Source organism: Panthera tigris, chromosome F2, assembly GCF_018350195.1.
Source record: "Panthera tigris isolate Pti1 chromosome F2, P.tigris_Pti1_mat1.1, whole genome shotgun sequence".
Lineage (NCBI taxonomy): Eukaryota > Metazoa > Chordata > Mammalia > Carnivora > Felidae > Panthera > Panthera tigris.
This window is the reverse complement of record NC_056676.1, coordinates 74,542,481-74,555,502: the sequence shown is the minus strand read 5'-3', so window position 1 is coordinate 74,555,502 and position 13,022 is coordinate 74,542,481. Positions and strand designations below refer to the sequence as shown.

The 13,022-nt window shown below is 43.7% G+C and overlaps 1 long non-coding RNA gene across 2 annotated transcripts; it reads right to left on the bottom strand.

Annotated features, from left to right (window-relative positions):
- Positions 1-849: 849 nt before the first annotated feature.
- LOC122235067 lies at positions 850-2,882 on the bottom strand. 2 transcript variants are annotated; one of them, XR_006213177.1, is made up of 3 exons: positions 2,589-2,882; positions 2,250-2,497; positions 850-1,210 (listed from the first exon to the last, which is right to left on the bottom strand). It is a non-coding gene; the product is annotated as an uncharacterized LOC122235067 (long non-coding RNA). The 2 variants fall into 2 exon arrangements; XR_006213176.1 differs by having other exon boundaries at positions 2,665-2,882.
- Between the last annotated feature and the right edge of the window lie 10,140 nt (positions 2,883-13,022).

The following is a 13,022-nucleotide window of genomic DNA, read 5'->3' as shown; positions in this document are numbered from 1 at the left end:
ATAATTTGAAAGTGGACTTAGAATGGTAGTTGTAGGGATGCCTGGGTGGCTCATTCAGTTGAGCATCCGACTCCTGATTTTGCCTCAGGGTCATGGGTTAATCCCCAAGTTAGACTCTGCACTGAGCATGGAGCCTGCTTAAGATTCTCTCTCTCCCTCTCTCTCTGCCCCTTCCCCACTTGTGATCTCTCTCTCTCTCTCTCTTTCAAACAAACAAACAAAAAAGAATGGTTGTACACCGCAAACTCTGGTACAACCAGTAAACAAAGTTTTTAAATGTTTATTTATTTTGAGGGGGAGAGAGCATGCCTGTGCAAGTGGGGGAGGGGCAGAGAGAGGAAGAGAGAGAGAGAATCCCAGAACAGAGCCCAACTGGAGGCTTGTTCTCACAAACCATAAGGTCATGACCTGAGCTGAAATCAAGACGCTTAACCGACTGAGCCACCCAGGCGCCCCTAAACAAAAAAAAATTTTTTGAGAAGTAAAATTGATATGCTAAGAAAGAACCAAAAATGAAATTATATAAAATGCTCAGTTAAAATCAGGGAAGGCAGAAAAAAGAAGATTAGAAAGAAAGAAAGAAAGAAAGAAAGAAAGAAAGAAAGAAAGAAAGAAAGAAAGAAAGAAAAAGGGCAATAAATAGAAAACAGTGATGAATTAGACAGATATTAATCCGGCTACATCAATAATCATTTCAAATGTTAACGGTCTAAATACACCAATTAAAAGACACAAGACTTAACTAATACTGCTAAGGAAACCAACCTTAAATATAAGTCGTAGCTATTTTAACAATAAGGGAATGAAGCGAAATATACCACATTAACACTAATCAAAATAAAGCCAACACAAGCTGTAATAATTTTTAACAAAGCGAGCTTCCAAGTAAGGAAAACGATCAGTGACCTACTCTCTAAGGCAGACACAAGAGGGTGGGTTACTCAATAAGTAACGAGTTGGTGGGTTCCAATTTATCGTTTCCTTCCTTCCCTTCCTCTATGGTAGAGTCTGAGAAGGTAGAGCCTTACATGCCCGGACTCTCTTGTAACCAGTGGGGGCCACATAACAGTTTCAGAAAGTGGCACATGGGCAGATGTTTGCTGAGGACTGTTGAGAAGGTTTTGCTTCCCTAATTATAGGAGCTCTTCCTTCTTTCTCTGCTTCCTCTGTTCCTCCTTTCTCCTTCCTCAGTGCGATGGCTTGAGTTATCCTGTGATGGGGGGGAAAGGCCAAGAGATTTCCACAAACTTTAGCCCTGACCCCCTTGAACAGATGAGTAGGATGGAGCTTCTAGTCGTACTGAACGCAAATCCAGTTCTGAATAAGACAGCCTCCATTGCTCCCAAGGGTTCAGTGAAAATCTGTTATAAACCACAACTCTTTGCTGGGGCTTTATAAGGAAATGAAGGAAGATGGAAGAACATTAGTTCAGACAGTTGCAGGGAACAAAGGGAGAGCAGGAGACACGGAAGGAAGTGTACAACTGCCTCAGGAAATGAGGAGACTCCTGCGTGTGCACGTTCGCATGTGTGCACGCGTGCACATACCTGGGACCTGCTGCTTCTCGAGCTGTGCAATAGGGGATCAAACTATTTGCGGAGTATTTAAAGACTCCCTTAAAGTCTAGGTGATTTTGGGGACATTCAGGTGCAGACACGCTGAGTTACTTCTGCCTAGTTTTTGTTCTGAAACGCAAAAATGTCAGGGCGCCTGGGTGGCTCAGTCGGTTAAGCCTCCGACGCTTGGCTTCGGCTCAGGTCATAATCTCATGGTTTGTGGGTTTGAGCCCCACATCGGGCTCTGTGCTGACAGTGCAGAGCCTGGTTGGAATCCTCTCTCTCCCTCTCTATCTGCTCCTCCCCCGCTCATGTGCATAGTCTCTTTCTAAATAAGTAAACTTTAAACACAAAAATGTCACCATGGCAATTGCAACTCCAGATCACAATTATCCTGATGTGATGATCAAGAAAATGGTATAAAATTGTTCTTTGTATGCGCATTTTTGAAAATGCACAAAATTATTCACAAGCATCTCGCTGAAACAAATGAACAAGGGACGGTAAATGGAAGTACGTCGTCCAACGCTCGTTTGATGTGAGCAAAATGTGTACTTTGTCTTAGTGAGCTTCTCCAGTACCTGATGCCCCCATGCACACCCAGTCTCTACCACTCTAACCTGGCATCTTTCTATGGGGTCTCAAATTTCTCAGTCATGCTATCTTACACTAGGCATTTCTTCAGGGACTTACTCTTCCATGCGGGAGGGAGTGCCATCAGACAGAGGGAAGGCCGTGTCCGTGTTCTCAGGAGATTGGTGTGGGCTTGAGTGAAGAGGCAGGCAGAAGGGGTGATGTGTCAGTCAAGTTTAAAGGCAGACGGTGCCTGTGAGGCATCTCTGTAACCGTTCCCACTCTTTACCAAAGCGCTGCTGTCCCAGTCGGACAGGGGATCAAGTGGCTCAAGGAGAATGACCTTTGTCTAAACATTCCTTGGTGACCTGGGAAGGCACACAGGTGACAAGTATGTGCCAGTTGCCCCCTTTCATGAACACCACCACCCATTTTCCCCAGAAGTTGTCAAAATATTACCAGTTTCTAGGCGTGCCTTGAAAATGGTGGAAAAGCTGTGCTTTGTCACCCCTGTCCCTTGTCTTGAACCTCTCACCTGCTGGTTGGTCCTGGCTGCCAGGTGTGGGCTTGGATTCTAGGTAGGGGACCAGTTCATCTCAAGTTGCCTAGACTTCCCTGGTTTCGGCACTGAAAGTCCCTCATCTTGAGGAAACTCTCAGTTCTAGGAAAACTTACAAAGTTTTAAAGTTATAAGTTTGTAAGTTTAAAGTTTATAAGTTTTATAAACTTATAAAGCTGGTCACCCTGTTTCTGAGCAAGCTGAGGATGCATGGAGAGCCTGTTGACGTCACAATGCGTAACCTTTAGATCATCTTGGAAATGCCACGCAGGGATATGGGGCAGCATTGTCTGAGGTCCAGGCTCGGATCTCTGGAACTTTACTGAGCTCTGGTAGCATGGGCAGCTGTAGTTGACTTCCTTAGTGCTAAAAGTCGACTTTATAATAAGTGACAAAACTTATTATAATAAAACTTGTTATTTAATGTAACTTATTATAATAAAAGTTGATTACAAAAAATAGAAGCAGAAAAATCAGTATCGTTAGCTAGAAAAAACAAAATTAAGAAGTTCTTAAGGATCATGGCAAAATTTTCCAAAGGAAGACTGTATCTTTGGAAATCACAAAATCCACAGGTTGAAGTGAGGTTTAAATGTTTCGGCAGAAGCTTAAGTGAATGAATGGACTCACTCAAGGAAAGGAAAGGGAACCTCACAGGAAATTAACTCTAGTGGGGAGAGCCCTTTTAGAGAGAGCAGAAAAATTTCCTGAGCAGATAAAAACATGAGGCTTGCCCCCGAGGGGGTAGGTGACTACAAAAAATGAACAATAGTTCTAAGAGAAGAAATGGAAAAATTCCTCAGTTCCTTGAAAAGACAGTTGATTGCCCTTTTTAACAAAACTCCTAATAAGTAGTTGACAGTTCAGGGTTGGTGAGACTGGCCAAAGAAACCACAATGAATTGAGAAAAGAAAATGCATGTAGCAGACCGAAATTCTCTGAGGTGGATACTAAATTTGGGCTTCTACAAAAATGATTCAAGACCTCGACAGAGCCTCGAAATTCTGGGTTGTCAGATCACCAAAGCTGGCTTATCAGATCACCAGATCAGCTGGGATGGTCAGGGATCCGGGATCCCAGGTGTGTTAACTGGACCCGATGTCACCTCCGCAGGGTTTAGATCCAAGAACGAAGGCTCCCTCCATCAGGCTAACCACATCTCAGGACAGCTCTTCCTCCTCGAGGGCAAAACAGAGCATCATGTTTTGTTCCTAAGTGTGGTTCTCTCTCCAGACCAGCAAGACTGCCAGCTTTTGGTGCACTTCCTTTTCCTGGTGCAAATGGTCTAAGATCCTGAAGAATAACATGAATGATGCCTTTGGTGGCTTGGGCTCTCCTGCTGTGTCTCTCACACTTAAAAGTGGTGTGGCTGGCCCAAACTTCGTCCCTCCATCTCATGATAAAACAACAACACCCCAAATGATCTAATTTAAAAATGGGCGAAAAGCTTGAGTAAGTGTATTGGATAAGTCTCCAAAGAAGATACCGAGTATCCAATAAGTACATGAAAAGATGCTCATCATCACTAATCTTTAGGAAAATGCAAATCAAAACCACAGTGAGATACCACTTAGAGCGCCTTTGTCAAAAAATCAGAAAATAACCAGCGTTGGTGAGAATGCAGAGAAATTGAAAGCCTTGTGCACTGCTGATGGGAATGTAAATTGGTACAGCTACTACGGAAAACAGCGTAGGGGTCTTTCAAAAAATAAAAATAAAGACACCCAGGCGGCTCAGTTGGTTAAGCATCTGACTCGTGGTTTTGACTCAGATCATGGTCTCACAGTTCGGAAGTTTGAGCCCTGTGTAGGTCTCTGTGCTGATGGTGTGGAACCCATTTGGGATTCTCTCTCTCCCCCCCTCCCCCCCGACTCTCACTCTGCCCCTCCCCTCCCTCTCAAAATAAATAAATAAACTAAAAAAAATAAAGTAAATAAAACATGCCTCTTCTTACAAAGTTGCCACAATGACCCTTTCCTCTTGCAGAAAAAGAAACCATTGTTTCCTATCTTAACATGGTGATTGCGAAGATTTTCAGACAACCCGTTGATTTTCAAAGCTTGAATGAGCGAAGATTCGCAAAAACAGTTTTATCACCCTTGCGCATTGCTTGAGACAGCGTCTCCCTTGATGGTCCTTTAAATATGCATTAATGTAATAACATGAGGCATTACTCCGTCCCATATTCTCACTGCCAGATTGGAGCGTGAAGGCGACGTAGAGTATAAGCAAACCTGCCCAGATTCCCGCAGTTGCCTGGGGCCTGGGTCGATTGCAGGCTTTGGGACGGTGGTCCTCGGTGCCACGAGGTGAGGGGGTGGTGGGAGCACAGCGAACATGAGCTCGCCTTGAATCTGTGACTCTGGATGCTTTTCATCGTGCTTACTGGTCCCTGGCCCCTGCCCCCATCAATCCAGGCTTATTCCCCCACACAGAAGAGGGCCCGCCTCCACACTACGGGAGTTAATGTGGTGATGACAGCCTCTGCCCTGGCCTGGAGAGGTCCCCCTCCTGCTGGCACCCCACCTCTGCCGTGGCGCTTCCGGCCAAACAGGTGAGCGGGCCTGACAGCCGGCTGGCTGGGGCCAGGACAGGGCCGAGTGGCCCGAGTGGAGGTGAGTTGCCTGGCTGTGTGGTGGACGACCGGGCAGAGACTTTGGAAGCCTGGGCACAAGCCACCTCTCCTTCTGAGAACTGAGGCCCTTCACTGAATTGCTTTGCATTTTGGCCTTCTCTTCTATAAAATGGGGGGGCAAGACTTGCCCGGCAAGTCCGTTTTCGTCTGACTCACTGTAGGTGTCGTCCCTGAATCTCATCTCTACTATTCAAGAGGATGCTCCCAGTAAAGTAATTTGATTCTTGCCCTGGCACTTTTGTAGGAGCTGCTCCGAATGCCTGTGATGTCCTCCCCCTGCTTTCCCAACTACTGCTAGTCTTCCAGTATGCCACCCACATGTCATTCGTTGCTTCTTTTCGGAAGGCCACTGCCCCTCTTCCTCCTCTAGAGACACACGGTGCTGAATACCTTCCCCTCCTGGGCTCCCCTTCTGCATCCTGGTCGTATTTCTGTTGTCAGTCTTCCCTGATTGAATTGTCATGGGCCATGTCTCTGACTCCTCTGCCAAGCATGGCTCTGTCTCAAGAGTTCACAATTCTTTTTTTGTAGAAGTCTTGCTAGTAAAGAATTTTCGGTTTTGAGGACCATGCAGTTTCTGCCGTAGCTGTTTGATTGTGCTGCTGTACCGAAAACACAGCCACAGGCAATAGGCAAACAAAGGAGTGTGGCTGTATCTCCAGTCGACTTTATGTACAAAACAGGCAGGAGGCCAGAGTTGGTCCACGGGCCAGAGCGCCCGACTCCTACTCGATCCCACACATGTAGCACAGAGCTTGGCAAAGCAAACACTGGGGGAGAGACGTGTTTGTTCCAAATACTGGGCTCAACCCTGGCCCTGTAACGTCTTCTTCCATCCATATGTTCTGCTCCTGTGTCTGGTGGGTTCACTGGATGCAAATAGAAGACAAGGAGGCCCACTGCATGTGACTTTTGCTCCGGAAGCTATATATTGGTGTTTTTTTTTTTTTGGGGGGGGGTTAGTTTTTGTTCTTGTTTTGTTTTGTTTTGCTTGAGCCCAATCAGAAGGACAGGTGATAGCATACAAAGGGTGCTGTTCATGGCATCAGCAGACCTGGACACTTGCTGTGTATTCCTTGGCTGGCCATGTCACGTCACCCTTGATGACACGAGGCTTAGTGTCTTCATCTACAAGATAGGCTATGTGCCTACGTGGGAGGACGATAGTGAAGATCACAGCGATAGCCCACATTCTGTCGCTTGGTAAGCTCGCTTGCTAGTCAAGTGCTGGCTGACTAGAAAAATATCATCCTTATGATTCAACTAAGACTCTAGCCTTCTTAGGCCCGCAGGGGAGACATGCGTTCATTCATTCATTCATCCACGCATTTCATTACCAATCAGGATTGGAAAATTATCAAATAAGGAAGGAAACTATTCCTTTGGGCCAGTACAGACTCAAAGAACATTTCAAGAACATCCTGATCTTCTTTATCATCTCGCTCTATTTTTATATGTCCTGGTGATTTGGCCATTGGGTAGGGGTCTAGAGTGAGAGCCACCAAAGCACTTGCCTGAACTCAGCCGGCGAGGGAGTCATGCGTCGTCTGTGGAGCCCCATGTGGAGAATGGGCTGGGGTGACAGAGATTGTTTCTGTTCTACCAAAGTCTCTTCTCCTCTTCTTCCCCAGTCACAGCCACACCACGTGTCCTTCGCAAGGAGACTGAGTAGATACGGCTAGTAGACTGAGTCACAGCCAGGGAAATGTCAGCAGAGGGACAATGCTTGTCTTCTCGGACTGGCCCTCAGGAGAAATGAAGCGAACAAAAAAGAAAAACACCCACTAGGTACACTTCTTGCTTTCCTACCGCCTCGTGGGCTGGGAGGGTATTGATGAGGGAAACCCTGGATACCACATGGGAATGACTGCAGCTGGGATCCCTTCACGATGTGGCAGAGCAGAGCTGCCCCTGACTTGAACCCCCACCTCGGACACTTAACTGAGCATAGCGTCAGCTTCTGGTACTGCGCTGTTGTGTTTTCAGCTACTGAGTTTGAAAGCCTATTTGTTACAGCATTTTCTTACCCCAAATGAGACCAGTGTATCTACCTTCTTTCCCCCATTCCATCATGCCTTCTTGTCTTTCTGTCTTCCTACCTTGCTTTTCTTTCTCCAAGTGCATAAGCCCATAATCCTTGAGGTGGGACATGCTTCAGATCGAAAACTTTTCAAATTTTACAAAACTAACGTAGCGCCCAAGGGCTTATCCCTTGTGAGGCCTGAAGCTTATGCAATCTGGGGCACTTCTTCCAGTAAAAGATTACCAGGTTTTGAATACAATATCAGGCACAAGAGCCCCGACGTCTAAGCCTCTTTAGACTGAGTGGCTGAAGCCACTATTCAAATTTATTTATCCATCTGCATAAAAACATATGAAAATTCTACACGGGATCGATGAAGATCATAGATGGCCCCCCAGTAATTCAGGTCAAGTTTTTCCTCTAAATTAGTTAAGGTCACCTTTGTGCTCACTGTCAAATGAATTTTTTTAAATACAGCTTTCAGACCGTCAGACCGTTTTGGATTTCGGAATGGGGGATAGGGGATCTGCATCACAAATGGCCAGTCCTGATTAGGTACCGTGAGGGCAAGAGGGTACCACACGTACAACCCTTTCCTTCAGGGAGTCTGCCATCTCCTAAGGACATGGAGCGTGAGGTACCATAGCTACAGTGTGATTACTGCCACGAGAGTAGCTCACACGAAATGAGAGACTTACGCTACCCAGAAGGACTTTCTGTGGGTGAGTGTTAAGTCCACAGAGAGCCAGGGGTCCTGGAGAGTCCCTACGCCCAATCACTGTGATGCGCCCTGATGCTCACCAGGAGGACGTGGCAGGTGCGGGCGTCCCAGACATTGAGTCAGTCAGAAGCAAACTGACTCAAAGAAACAGACAGACCTGAGCCCAAATGCTGATTCTTCCCTTATTTATTGTGATATTGGTAAGTTGCTAACCCTTTGCGATCATCAACTATAATTAACGAGATCCAAGAATAGTTGTGTCATTGGCTGCCATTTGTTGCCACGTTGCGAGTATTGTGATTGGTGCTTGAGATGAATGATCTAATTACTGCCCCCCAAACCCTGCAAGATAGATGTATTATCATTTTCAGACAAACAAATCAAAGATTAGAGAGCTTTAGAAACTCATCTAAGACCCAGGTCTCTTTGACCCCAAAGCCCAAACAGGGAACTACTGTTCCTCTGTCTCTTCCAAGGATATAAAAATGATTCAGAAATTTGTGAACATAAAATGGTGCCGAATTCTTGTCCTCGGTCTGGTTTGTCCAAACTTCTGAATTCTCTCCCTTTGAATCTGAATTTGACCCAGACACTTGATACCTTTCCCGGGCCTCCCAGTCTGAGCTTTTCCTTCCCAAGAGGACATGATCCTAGATTTAAAGGCAGAGACTGTAAAAAGAGACAACATAGAGGACACCTGGATGGTGACTAAGTTTGTGGCCTTAAAAAATACCTTAAATTCTTTTGAAATTTTAATTTGGTAATTTTGTAAAACATCAGGCTTCCCTTGAGAAATGAAATGACAATCCTAAGCTTGCATTTTTCCATGACAAAAAGTGGCAGCCCCCCCCCCCAAATCTTAAGTGGGTCCCCTTTTTATAGCACCCTGTACTTTTCTTTATAGTCCTTAACAAAGTTCACAGCTCTGCCTTTATCTCTAGAAATATATAATATATATAAACTACTTGCTCTCCTGACTAGAGAGTAAGAGCCATGTCTGATTTGCTTACACTGTGTTCTCGGTGACTAATGAACAAATGGACCGAATGCACAGTGAAAAAAAATACCTGTTAAAGAAATATACATTTCTGAATTAATGAGGACAATGACAGGAAGGTAGTGTGTTCACATGTCCATTTCATACCCTATTACCGTGATAACTTAATAATCCATGCCGTTCAATACAAAGGAGGCTTTTGGTCTTTTTGAAGAGTCGATCCATAATGGCCCCATACACTTGCCATTTAGGTTCAAATGTTGGAAATATAATGACTTCACAGTGATGTCTTTCTGCTACTTAATGGCCCCTAAACATTAAAGAGATGGTAATTGGCAGGGTCTGTGGGGCTATTGTTTTTTTAACTTATGGTGGCTTTATGCTTCTAGCCCATATAATAATCAAGGATTTATAGGCAATAAAACAGATCCCTAACCATAAGAATCGTCATGAACTGCACGTGAGAAAACAATCACCAATTTATGTTGCCTGATGAGACAGTGGCCATAATCATACCTTGATTTCATACACTGACTTTCTTCAGAGGATCATAAGGTCCCTGAGCATGTGGTTTATGAATCATGATCCATATAGACAGGGAAGGTCTATTGTCACCAAACCTTCCATAGAGCACTTTGCATATTAATCCCCTACTAATTTGGACTGTTGTTATTTGAGCAGACCCATTAATCTAACCAACTGAGCAATTACCAAGAGTCCAGCCCTATGCACATGGCCAATCTCCCCAGTGTAGTGAGAGGACCTGTACAGCTGACTCGACTCATGTATTTTCCAGTAAGTATTTCCCGATCCTCCCAAGTAGCATAGCCTTTCCCTGGTCGTCCTCCCCGCTGCTCTTAGCGCTTGGCCTGTTCTTGCCTCAAACACAATTGGCCTCAGGTGGGAGTCGGGCAGTACAGGTATAGCAACAAGGCACAGGTTTTGGGACAGATGGACAGGGTACACCCCTGCACCCACCTCTACTAGCTGTGAGTTAGGCACACCAGTTTCCTCATCTTTAAAATCAGAAATAACACTACTGGCTTTGCGCCGTTGGGAAGAGTATTTGGGATATTGTACGTAAAACACTCAAATATACAGATGGTATTAAATAAATATTAAACTCCTCTACCAGAGTGCAGGAAATGTGTTGTTCTCTTTCCTCTATTACTCTTGGCAGAGCTCCTGCTAAATTGAAGATGATCGTAAAAGACTTATTAAAGGAAGGAAGGGAGGAAAATTCAAAACCATTAAATGATGTAAATCATTTCGTAATAACAAGAATAGAACAAGTAGGGATTCAGAATTCTCCAAAATAAATTCAAGGAAAAATAAGTTTAAGCACATGAATGGATATTTGTTTATTTTATTTTATTTATTTTTTTTATTAAAATTTTTTTAATGTTTATTTTTGAGAGAGAGAGAGAGACAGACAGACAGACAGACAGAGCATGAACAGGGGAGGGGCAGAGAGAGAGGGAGACACAGAATCTGAAGCAGGCTCCAGGCTCTAAGCTGGATGAGGGGCTCGAACTCACCAACTGCGAGATCATGACCTGACCTGAAGTCAGACGCTTAACTGACTAAGCCACCCAGATGCCCCTATTTTATTTTATTTTATTTTATTTTATTTTACTTTAATTCCATTCCATGCACTACTGGGTATTTACCCAAAGAAAACACTAATTCAAAGGGATATACATTTATATACACTCCTGTGTTTATAACAGCATTATTTACAATAGCCAAATTATGGAAGCAGCCCATTGACGAATGATGGATGGATAAAGAAGATATGGTATATACTATATATATATATATATATATATATATATATATATATATATACACACACACACATACATACACACACACTACACACACACACACACACACACACACACACACAGGAATATTATTCAGCCATGAATGGGTATTTCTTGACAAAAAGATTCTGTGGTCAACATAACCTCCATTGGCATGCTTCATTTTGAGGGTTTAATATGAGGCCTTTCCAAGAAAAATCTATTTTATTATATAATTAAGTGTTTCATCTCCATTTCTTCTCTCATGAAAAGGTCCTTAATTTTCTCCTCTCCTACCTCATGACAAATCCAAGTCCCAGAGGTTCACTTGGTCCCCACAGTCAATTTTAGTTGCAAATGGCCATGCAGGGTAGAAACTGCAAGATTTCCATCCATTGGATTTCACTCCCTGGAAGATTCGCTCCATGCTATGCTGCACTAAAGTCAGTGTCATGCTGCCGAAAAGCAGATGTTCTCACGTCTCCAGAGGACACCCTTGACCTGCACTCAGTGATCTAAGCAAGTCACCACCCCGGTCCTACAATAATGTACACCGGAAGTGTGAGGAAGGGGGACAAGGTCTTGCCTCACTGTCCACCTAGTCGTGGTCATTCCACACACACACACACAGATGTGGACTCCGTATTGTTCAGTGTCCCAGTGGGAAGTCACACCCAAGGGATTTAACTGAAGGAAACTTAAAGGGACAATTTCACCACAGGAGTGGCTGAGTAAAAACAGAAGTGGTACCTTTCTCAAGCTATGATTTGAATAGCATCTTTTAAAACTCCAACTATACCATGATGAACCGTGTTTCAGTAACCACTTCGACGCACCTGGTCTTCACCTTTCTCCGCCAGACTTGCCAATGGGTGCCCTTATTGGCTTTTCTTTCCATAGTGGAGCCCACAGGATCATGTTTACTATTATGCTAACAGCAAGCCTAACTTGGCTCAGAGAACACCCTTCTGGCCTGCAACTACAGCCTTCAGGTACTGCCTCAGTCAAGGGAAAAGGTAGAGGGAGGCTCAAGGCTGCATTGCAGAATCTGCGTGAGAGACACAGCCGGTAAGGATTGGGCTGTTTCAAGGCATGAAGATGAACAGTAGAAATGCACTTATGGGTAAGTGTACCAGATGCACTAGTTGGAGTCTACTGTCCACATGTTTGAAGCCTTCTTTCAAACACACATCTTCCGGTTTTCATTTACATCTTAAGAAATTCATTTGTTATTCCCAGCTGGACCTGTGGCCAGGGCTCCAGAATGATAGTGGTAATCATTGGGATTTTAGGAAAGTGAGGACAAGAGAGTCTCTCCAATATAATTTCCATTCTTTTGGACGTCGTTTGCTATCACTCAAACCTGTCAGGTCACACATGGGTTGCTAATGGGATTATCAGAAGTCTAGACCAGCCAAATACACAGAACTCCATCCTGAATCATATTCTGGCTGTTTCAGGGTGCGGGTTTTAGATAGAAGCTCAGAAATAAACATGAAGACTTTCACAAAGATATTTATCAACATTATGCAGTGACTGGTTCTAAATTTTACAAATATTTTAATGAGAAGTGAAAAATGGAAGTCAATTTCCAGGTGGTTTTGTTTTCTCATGTGTAAAATGGATAATTAGAATAGTGCTTTCTTCACTGGAGGGTTTTAAAGCTAAAGGTGGATTAATACCTCACTCATTTGTTGAATGAGGCAGGGAATAGATAGAGGATAGATAGAAGATAGATAGATAGATAGATAGATAGATAGATAGATAGATAGATAGAAGATAGATAGAGATAATGGGCAAGTAGGTAATAAATCAATATTGATACATTGATAGAGACTGATAGATACTCAGTGATGGTGAATGTTCAAGCCCTGAGCTCAGTGATCATTATTCTTGTATTCTTAAATACATTTGTATTTGAGTATATGGATGATGAGAGCAAAGCTCCGTATTGTTTTTTAACATTCAGTCCTTAAACTCCACACATCCTTATTCAATATGTCTTTAAAAATTTTTAAAAAAAACCAGAATCTATTCTAACTAAAACTATTGTAATATAACTTCTAAGTTTTATTTCCAAAAGATATATTTCCACTGATAAATTCCACTGGCAAATTATGAAGCAATTACCTACAGCATTTACAGGGACAAGT